Below are 8,338 nucleotides of genomic sequence, written 5' to 3' on the forward strand. Positions count from 1 at the left end.
CATTCGGGTGTGTATTCACACACATCCATACAGTCCCCCAGATAAACCACTGTAGGCTCTTTGCAGTTATCAAAATATCTTTACTAAAATGTGAGCTGTTCATGCATATCATCATGATATACTGCAATATGGTGTGTAACAGTACAATACAGAAGTAGTAATCCTGACTTATAATAGGCAGGAAGACATTTTTCTTTTTTTTTTTCATTGGGTTTACTGGTGCATTTTAGGTGTACAGTACAGTTATATTCATCACTGGGATCTTGTACCTTTACATGACAGGCCTTGGTCTTCATTTTTTCCCCACACCCCCACCCTCCCTTCACTCACTCCTCCCCCCATTTACAAGGACTTTGTTTCCATATTTTCTTTTTTCTCATATTTTTTCTTTTCCCTATTTCCCTTCCCCTACCCTTCCCACTTCCCCTACACCTTTAGCCCTTTTCTTCCTATTTCACATTGTTAATTATACCATTAGGATCTTATTTACAATTATAGTTTTTCACACCAGAGAAATTATTCCATATTTACACGTGACTGATTTCTCTTGAGAATATCCTCAATATGTGTCCATTTTCCTACGAATGACTCTAATTTCTCATTCTTTATGGCTGAGTAGTATTCCATTTTATAGAAATAAAACACATCTTCTATATCCAGTCTCCAACTGATAGACAAATGGGCTGTTTCAAAGTTTTAACTATTACAAACTCTGTCACTATAAAAGGAAGTCATTTTTCAATAGTAGGGAATGTGTTAATTATCCAAAATATTGTTTCAAAATGAAAATCATGTAAGATTGCCAGAAATGTTAATAACTCATGAACTACAATATTTTGCAGTATTTTTGCATTTAAAAATTCTTAGAAAAATAGGACTATATGTAGAGATAGCTCTTTTATACATCTGTGCATATATTTAGAATTATATTATGTAATACCAAAATTCAATAATCAAGACATGCAAGGATGACTGATTTAATTTTAAAATAATTTGTAATTATTGGGGTTATTTTTGCTTCAATTAGTGGGAAAATAATATATAAACATAAATAAAAAAGAATAAAGGTTTCTCATTGCAGATGACATAATTACACAATTCAAGGAAGGGAAGGAGATAGAAAAAGAATTAAAGTGTGCTGTGTCTATGCATTGACTCTCAATGAAGAATGTCATTGTCATATACTGCAAATGTACTGATGTGAAATTTAAAAGAGAATGAAAATGAAATAGTATTATTATTTTAATAGTAAAATCTTTGAATTTACTGTACATATTTAAATGTTACGAAGTATTTAGGTAGATGCACTTTCTTCTGTCAGTTTAGTTTGATCTTCAGTTACCATTTCCCGAGATCTTTCTAAGAGCTCATCCCATATCGTGAAATGTGATCTTAGGTGAACGGGGAATGACAGACCCTGGACTCTTCTCCCAAGCCATGGCTGAGTGGGTTGAAGGGTGTGAAAGGCTAACATTTCCTACCGGAAGCAAGTGCTTGTTTGTGGAACAAGAGGACCCTCACTCACATCAATGAAGTCACCAATTCTGTATAGCTTGAGGACTCTCTCAGGGTTCTAAAATCTACTTTGTACTTGTTGCGTTAAATATTCCTAATGCCCCCTTTGCTTCAACTTCGAGAGTGTCAAGTGGCAGATCTCTATAAATGAAAGCAGGAGCAGCTTTTGTGAAGGACCGTAGGTTCTCTTTGTTGGCGTCTAATCAGTCTCTTATCCAAAACTACATCACAGCAGAAGGCTCCAGCGATCACAGGAGCCTCTGGAGCTCTGAGCAAACTGACCACACACTCACTGCTGAGTGCCCTCTCTATCACACAGCCCGTCCTCCTAGCCTTCTTCACTTCTGTTGGATCACAATCTTTGAATGTGAGGAATTTAATTGCACAGAACTTGGTCAAAGGCTTATATGTGAAGAGCCAGAGTAGACTTCCTGCAGCAGCACTCACTTAAACACATGGCAACACTGTAAGGAGTTGAAATGTTTTTGTTCATCACAAAGACAGTGCCAGGGTCAGTTTTCAACATGTTTAACTTCAGTCTTCTCAGTTCAGGAGTTAGTGATTAGTGCCTTTTTTTTCCTCTTTATTAAAGAAATCGTTCCACTTTCTGTCAGTTCAATCAATGACGACTGAGCAGCTGGAGAAGTTGCTATAAATCTTCCTAGGCCCCAGCCAGGCCCAATTTGGACAGGCACCACTCTCTACACTTGGTTCTCTGCCCTCCTAATACCATTATTAAAAACAATATTCAATAACACATTTATATATAAGGTTTATAGTATAGAATTTGTCTTCCTGTATACAAATATTTCAATAAGAAAATCTTAAAAGACAACACTTCACTTACAATAAGTGTATAGTATGTGCATAATTAGAAATCAGCTCAATAACCTATGTGAAAAAATTATAAAGCTACATAGGGTCATAAAATAGAGCTTAAAATAGAAAAGATAATCTGCTATAACATTAGGTCGCTAAATGTAAATATGTTGCCTGTGTCACAGTAGTCTACCATATTATTATAACAGGATACCCTCGCGATGCTGTCATATTAAGTGAATATTAATTTCCTATGGAAAACAACTCATCATTTTTGTAAATGGAGAGTAGAACAGACAATGCACAATAGTTTTAGAGTGTGCCTAAGTGCTGATTCTCATAATTCTCAGTGACAAAATTGTACCCTCTCCATTTCAGCAGTTATAAAGCCAGCCAAGCTGTCCCAAGGTAGCACATCGAGACTCATGCATAAAAATTGGTTTCCAGCTGAAGTGTGGTGTGGTGTGTGTTAGCCTAGAATTCTAAGCCTCCATTTATCCCACACCCAACAAATGCACACTGAATTCTCATTTCATGGCCAGCTCAGTTCTTGATCCTGGACTCAAGCAGTGAACAAGCAGACAATTCTTATCCCCAGTTCAAACAGACACATTCTAGTAGACATTGTGCAGTGCACAAAGCCTAGGTTTGAGGCACAGCTCAGCCCAGCAGTGATCCCAAGACTTGTTCCAGCAGAAGTGCCCTCTATGGCCTGATGTGTGGGTCTGCTCTAGCCAGGATTTCTGAAATCCTGATCGGGCTGCTCTTTTCACTAATGACCTGGAACTCTACGTCCTGCAGATCCAGAAGATGATCCTTTGTCTATCACTTCAGAATATTTTTGTCCTCTTTGTGGTAAAAATTACTGAGTTGCTGTCTTTAGCAATATTTGTTTGGTTTACGCATTTAGAGTCTCTAGCTTGTTTCTCATTCCAACCAGACCACATAATAATATTATCTATTAAGTGATTTAGACAAGAAAAGGTCGTTGTTGTTGCTGCAAAAAAATTTAATAACTATGAAGGGGGGTTGAACCCCCTACCTTAATCACTACTCCAAAATAAATTTTCAGTGAATCAAATATCTTAATATAAAATGAGAACCATTTTTAAAAGCACAAGAAAATATGGAAGAATTTAATTGTGCATATTTCTAAGCACTGCACAAAATCCAAATTTAATACTGATTGGATGAAGACTGAAATAAATTGTGCTTCTCAATTTCTAAATAATCTAAATATTTTCCTATTATTTTGCAGAAAATTGACATTTAAATATGTAATAACTTTGGATAATGTTTCTTATTGAAGATTTATCTTCTCCTGAGAATGATTAAAGATTGTATAAATTCACATATAAATGCATTACTCATGTGTTTGTTCTAAATATGCAACAGTGACTTTGTAAACTTAACTTTTTAAATAATATAATAATAAAATACACTTAAACCAGGGCAACTAGGAAATCAAAGTAAGGAAAATGACAGAAAAAATAATCTCTAAATCTTGTTTTAGCACCTTTTCTATCAGATATATTGCATATATTTTGGTTCTTAATTTTTATTTATATTCTGATTTTTTATGGAAAAAATCAATGAAAAAATTTGTGATGCAACTGAATTCATCAGTTATCTCTAATTGCTACAGTTTGATGGGAAGTCTGTGTCATTTTCCTTTGCTATTCAGCTAGGCACCTTTAGCCTATCTAAGTTATGTTGCTTATAAGAGTACAGGGGCATAGTTCCAGTGGTGACACATTTTATGTTGAAAGATTTTGTTTAATCAGCCTAATTAGTACTTTTCTTTTAAATTTGTCTTTCAAAAATGTGTTCAGACTGTGATATTTTGTGTATGTTGAAAACTTCCATCTGTCCAGATGAACTTTCAAATATTTAACCTGATTTACGAACCATACTTTTTAGGCCTTGGTAGTTAAAATTGTTCCATTTCCCAGCTTCCTAAATTCTTTTTATGTTGTTCTCTTCTTCCTTCTTGTTCTGTTTAATTCTTTGACTGGGAACAGCCTCTTTCCTGTCAGGATACTAACACAGTCATATTATCTTAAATTCCCTCTAAGGTAAGACCTACTCTCCCTTTTGTTCATGATGTCATGATGTCTTTGATCATCTAGATGTGAGAATCTTGAGGTGAAGTCTTTGAATTCTTTACTTTCTTTCTAATTTTCCAATTCTGCCAAACCCCCAGGTCTTTCTTAATCTCCCTTCCTTCATCATTGCTTTTGTTACTCAGCTGGGTTTCATGTCTTCCTCAATTATTTTAACAGCCTTCTCTCCAGTAAACTTGTTTTGAGACTGAACCATTCCTCTCCATCTTACACACCAAAGGTATTACAATTGTTTGTTCAAAAGTCTTTAAGTCTTCACAGATCACTTTGACTAGAGCTTAATCCTTTTTCATAAAATATTCTTAAATCTATAGTGGCTCTCCCCCTACTTGCTTAGACAAAACATTTACCTACAACTGAGTATTCTTTCATTTATTACTGATGTATGGTATATTCAATTCCAGGAACATCTGTTTCTATCCGCTCCCCATGTCCCAAGTGGAGATCATCTCAATGTTTAAGGCCAATTCAGGTACTGGCAATTCACATACTGTGCTGCCACAGTGAAACTGCTGTGATAAATCCTTTTTTATTAGCGAAATTTGAATCCTCTTAAACTTTACATTTCCTTCCCACTGCCTTACTGGAGCTGATTTCCTGAGTTGGTATTCATGTATTGTGCCAATGTGATGAAGTAAGAAGGCTTGCACTGGAGGAGTTAACCCTGGGTAATGACTGGAGAAAGAGGTGTTAGTTGAACAAGGTCTGTTTGCATGAGCTTTCCCAGTCTCCACTCTCTAGATCAGGGACAGGGATGTCTTTCTCTAGGCGCAGAGATTTCCCCATGAAATTTGTATCTTCTGCTTTTAGAAAAGTCAGAATAGCCTTTCTGCACTGCTGTGTGTGTGTGTGTGTGTGTGTGTGTGTGTGTGTAAAATGCCTTTAACTCAAAACACTTAACATTCCAGAAAAATATATTTTGGGGTGATGTGTTCCAAACTTGTTCAGTACAAAGGTGCATATAAATTAATACAAAAATTTTGGTAATTGGCCAGCGTAATCTCTTTTATTATTTTATAACTGCTCTAAAAAACTAAAATAATTATTTTTAGATACAGTATGTGTTATTTTTTAATTATGTCTTAAAGAGTAAGAGATTTTGCCCATGTTTACAGTAACTTTATGCACAACATCTAAAATGTGGAAGCAACCCTGCTGCCCATCAATGAATGAAATAGGAAAGCAAAATGCAGTATATATATGCATACAAGGGAATGTTATTTAGCCTCCAAAAGTGAGGAAATGTTGACACTTTCTCCAACATAGATGAACATTGAAAGAATCAAATTCACAGAGATACAAAGTAAAATGGTGAGTGCCAGAGCCTATGGGAGAGAAGAAGGGAGATTAGTTATTTAATAGATTCTTTTTCAGTTTTGCAAAATGAGAGAGTTAGCTGGAGATAAACAGTGTTAAAAGTTGCTCAAGAATATGAATATACTCAATGGCACCGAACTGTGTGCATTAAAAATAGGTAAAATGATAAATATTAATATTATGTATCCTTCCAAAAGGAAAAAAAAAAAGAAAATAAAAGAACAGGAGAAAAAAATCTTTCCTAGCCCATCCTATTTTGTAGGTAATGGGATATGAAAAGTCTTGAATAGATGTTTAAATCTCAATCTAATTCTTATGGCCCTGCTGATATTTATTTGCCAAAGAATCTACATGGAGAATGAATAAAAATAACTCTACATATTGCTTGATTGTTGCATGTAGTGCTGGTGGTTTAGATTGTGGCTTATGACTGGCACATGATCTATCATGTTGATCACTAGAGAGGTTACACAGACATGCAACACAGGCAGAGGCCAAGTGCAGGGACACTGACCACAACACCCATGCTTACCAGTTGCACACATGTGGACAGTTTGCTTACTCTCAGTTTCCTTATTTGTGCACTAAGTAATATATAAAGAGTTCTCAAAATATTGTGTGTCATGCCCCCATTTTATAGTATTGGCCTTTATTATTTTACTGAGAAGTCTTGGGTTATAAATCTAAATTCTATCATCTTTCAAGAAATCCTGGAGAAAAAAAATATTTTGCCAAGTATTTCCTCATTATGGTCTTCCAAGACAGGGCCAACTCTGAGGTGAGGAATCATTTAGCTTTTGGGGGATCTAGGCAGAATCTCCTTCCTCTGATTTATTCGAGTGCTGGGTTTTGGAAGCTAGTACAGCTAAGTGGCTCTGCGGTCAAGCTTGTGCAATAAGAACTTAGAGTTCCGGCCCCTTGCTCTCCATCTTAAATGCTCACATGTCTGCAATTAAAGGGAAATAGAATCTATTACCATAATGTAGATATTTTGGCCTCCTTCTTCCTTTTTAAGTGCACTTTCCAGCCGTCATCTCTCTCCCTTATTCATTTAAATAATTGGCAATCATGCAGCTCTTAGCAGAAGGTGGGAGCTTATTTATGTTTCCTCTTTGTCTGTAAAGACAAAAGAGAAGAACAGATGAGATCAAATCAAGGAGTACTTTGTTTTCCAATCTCTGGAGAAATCTGGGAGTTCCCTCCCTCCAAGATCATATTTCTCATTGTGAAGCACTAATGAAGACATTAATTAGTTGTTCTGTGGGCATGGGCTTCCCATGGATATTTTCAAGACCTACTTCTTTCCACTTGGCATATGTTTGTCTTGTATGTTTCCTGTTGCTCATTCCTAAATTCTGTCTGTGAGATGGAAGGTAAAAACCAAAGCGTTGGCAGCTTTCTTTCTCTTTTTCAGTTTCAATCTGTGTCTAGAAGCTTATATTGTCTACATGTCAAAGAAAATTTACTCTAGGCAGACAAACACTAAACTGTCAACACATCAGGTAAAAACAAAGTGCCACTGACTATAATAAAACACATCATAAGAAGTCCAAATTTTCTGCTAATAAATGTCCTAGCTAGAATATTTGTGCTTCACATTAGCATATGTGGTAAGGCGGGCAGAAAGTAATGTCACATAAAACCTTTTCTCTAAAGATAAGCATTGAACTTGTGATTCTCAACACTTTTTATTTTTTGCTCATCCTAATTGTGAACTACAATGGCTATATCATTCACTTCATTAGATCTACTTATTTCATCATTTGAAATATTTAGTGGTTACCTATTATAATTGATATGCAAATGTCACAAGAGGTAAAACTTTGTCAAATTCCTCAAAGAGAAGTAAATTGGATGAAAAAGTTACTATAAAAATTTCTCTTGGAAGATTGGATAATTGAAGCCAATTTAGCTAATAGTATCTTGATGAGAAAAGAAGTATGAAGAATCACAAATATATAGTATTTGGGAACACCCTCAGACATTAGCTTACTTGATAATTTATTTTGAGCTTATTATGTGATACACTGGCTAACATCAAGCAAAAACAAATAAAAATGGAAAAGCAAGAATTATTCAGATCCTGGGATGCAGTCATAGATTCATAGGAGAAGCTATACACAAAGAGGCATTAACAGATTGAAATATATTATGCAAAACCAAAGAGGGAGTGGAGAAATTGATTAACAGCTTGGAATAAGAAACTGTTCAGCTTAAAAAACTAAAGACATAGTATGAGAGTCATTTTTCAGAACTGGAATTATTCTACATGGCTCCAGAGATTATGTGCTCATCACTTTATTCATGCATTCATTTATGATTTTATTTATTCATAAACATCCACTGGACACATGTAATGGTTCACGTACTTGCTGTGTAATATCAATGCAATGATAAACAAAAGTGCTCATTGTCTTCGTTGAGATTATAATGAAAGGAGAAAGACTTTTAGTCAAGACAAAGTCAATGCAAACCCAATTCTGATCGATACAGAGAATTACTTCTCTCAAACAGAACTGTGCCCAGGTAGATTCCTTAGAGCTGATGTGTTTCTGTGACTAGAG

General features: G+C 35.3%; 1 pseudogene; it reads right to left on the reverse strand.

Moving 5' to 3' along the window:
• Positions 1-1,294: 1,294 nt before the first annotated feature.
• Positions 1,295-6,300, reverse strand: LOC104870063 (annotated as a pseudogene).
• Between the last annotated feature and the right edge of the window lie 2,038 nt (positions 6,301-8,338).

This window comes from Fukomys damarensis, unplaced genomic scaffold (genome assembly GCF_012274545.1).
Source record: "Fukomys damarensis isolate Sample0158 unplaced genomic scaffold, DMR_v1.0_HiC HiC_scaffold_35, whole genome shotgun sequence".
Taxonomy (NCBI): domain Eukaryota; kingdom Metazoa; phylum Chordata; class Mammalia; order Rodentia; family Bathyergidae; genus Fukomys; species Fukomys damarensis.